The following is a 2849-nucleotide window of genomic DNA, read 5'->3' on the forward strand; positions in this document are numbered from 1 at the left end:
AAACAAGCCCACAACACAGGGCGTGGAAATATATGGACCACCCAAAACACAGGGTGCCAGGTCCAGAACACGAACACACCTAACTAACGCACACACGTAACACAAAATGAATCCCGCACAAAACAAGGGCGGGTAAACATACTTTAAATAAGGAAGCCCATCAAGCACACACAAAAGGACACAGGTGCAACTAACAAGACAAAACAGACAACGAAAAAGGGATTGGTGGAGGTTGGTAGGCCGGTGACGACGATCGCCGAGCACCACCCGAACTGGCAGGGGAGCCAACTTCGGCGGAAGTCGTGACAACGTATTTCAAGGCCTACCTTCAAACTGAGTGCCTCTTTGCTTGACATCATGGAAAAATCAAAAGAAATCAGCCAAGACCTCAGAAAAAAATTGTAGACCTCCACAAGTCTGGTTCATCCTTGGGAGCAATTTCCAAACGCCTGAAGGTACCACGTTCATCTGTAAACACCATGGGACCACGCAGCCATCATACCGCTCAGAAAGCAGATGCTGGAGGAAACCAGTACAAAAGTATCTATATCTACAGTAAAACGAGTCCTACAGCGACATAACCTGAAAGGCCTCTCAGCAAGGAAGAAGCCACTGCTCCAAAACCGCCATAAAAAAGTTAGACTACGGTTCGCAACTGCACATGGAGACAAATATCATTTTTGGAGAAATGTCCTCTGGTCTGATGAAACAAATAGAACTGTTTGGCCATCTTTATGTTTGGAGGAAAAAGGGGGAGGCTTGCAAGCCGAAGAACACCATCCCAACCATGAAGCACGGGGGTGGCAGCATCATGTTGTGGGAGTGCTTTGCTGCACTAGAGACTGGTGCACTTCACAAAATAGATGGCATTATGAGAAAGGAACATTATGTGGATATATTGAAACAACATCTCAAGACATCAGTCAGGAAGTTAAAGCTTGGTCACAAATGGGTCTTACAAATGGACAATGACCCCAAGCATACTTCCAAAGTTGTGGTAAAATAGATTAAGGAAAACATAGGCAAGGTATTGGAGTGGGAATCACAAAGCCCTGACCTCAATCCTATAGAAAGTTTGTGGGCAGAACTGAAAAAGCGTGTGAGAGCAAGGAGGCCTACAAACCTAACTCAGTTACATCAGCTCTGTCTGGAGGAATGGGCCAAAATTCACCCAAATTATTGTGAGAAGCTTATGGAAGGCTACCTGAAATGTTTGACCCAAGTTAAACAATTTAAAGGCAATGCTAGCAAATACTAATGTGATCTTCTGACTGGGATTGTGATGAAATTAATAAAAGCTGAAATAAATAATTCTCTAATATTTATTTATTTCACATTCATAAAATAAAGTGGTGATCCTACCTGACCTAAAACAGGGAATTTTTACTAGGATTAATTGTGAGGAATTGTGAATCTGAGTTTAAATGTATTTGGCTAAGGTGTATGTAAACTTCCGACTTCAACTGTGTGTGTGTGTTTGTGTGTGTATACATATATATATATATATTTTAAATCTGCAGATTAATTGGTATTTGCTATTGTTGGTCCTCCAATAATCGGTATCGGTGTAAAAAAAATCATAATTGGTCGACCTCTAGTCAAGATCCCTCCTGAACGCTGAATATTTTAACCTTACAAATAGATAAACGTCTTAGTTTGCTACTTCACCCACTTTAGCAAGTTGATCCCTGGTTCATTGAATGAGGATTTATTTTATAAAAACATTAAAAGTATTTGGTTGTAATTGTAATGTTGCATGGTGGTCAACCCTCCTCCTGGAGTCCACGAGGGCTACTGGGAGTGCAGGCTTTTGCTCCAGCCCTGCTCGAAGCCACCACATTTAAAAACAAAACTTTAAAAAACGGGTACCTTGATAAGCTAAATCTGGTGTGTTTGAGCATGGTTGGATAAAAATGCTGCACATCAAGTAGCTCTCCAGACGGAGGGTTGAAGGACCACATGTTTTATACAGTAGCCTATTCGTGCAGTATTTTACTTTGTGGGGGGGTTAAATGCCTTGCTCAAGGCCACAACGGCAGAAAATATAATACATAGTATCATAGACCAGAAGCCTTCCATTATCAATACCAGTGATAACAATGAAGGTTATTTTGTGAAGTGGTTCCTTGCATCATACAACACAATTTTCAGTTACCTTTTTGGCCCCTGGTATTACAGAACCTTTTTTGAATTGATCATTCAGACAAGTAAAAATTCTGTCCTACATACAAGTGGCTAAAAAGGTTAATGTCAAGCCCTGTTAAGGCAAAAATGAAAGGAGTGTGTTTGGTAACGTGAATTTCTAGCAACCCAAAGGTACAAGCATTTCGCTACACCCACATTAACTTCTGCTAAACACGTGTATGTGACACATAACATTTGATTTGAGGTTGTGTGATCGAATCTCATCATGGACAACTTTATAATTTGAGCAACTTCACAATGACTTTTTAGCTACTTTGCAACTACATAGCATGTTAGCTAACCCTTTTAGCTAACTCTTAACTCCAACCCCTAGGCTAGCTAACGTTAGCAACAACAAATTGGAATGCATAACATATCATACATTTACAAATGTACAATTTGTGACATATTGCAGGATTTCCATTTCTTAACATAACATACAAAATGGATGATGGACATCACAAATTAATACATACCCTATGAAACGTAACATATCATACTAGAAGTAGTGTCTCGGTTTTACTTACAGAATAATTCGAAATGATCTGACACAAGGTTGCAATGGCACAGCTATAAAAATGATTTTCTATTTCGGCTAACGACTGTTTCCGTCATGTACGCTTGTCTTCGATTCTATTCGTAAACTGATACTTTCGTATCCGTTT

The sequence above is a fragment of the Oncorhynchus gorbuscha genome, linkage group LG26 (genome assembly GCF_021184085.1).
Source record: "Oncorhynchus gorbuscha isolate QuinsamMale2020 ecotype Even-year linkage group LG26, OgorEven_v1.0, whole genome shotgun sequence".
Classification (NCBI taxonomy): Eukaryota; Metazoa; Chordata; class Actinopteri; order Salmoniformes; family Salmonidae; genus Oncorhynchus; species Oncorhynchus gorbuscha.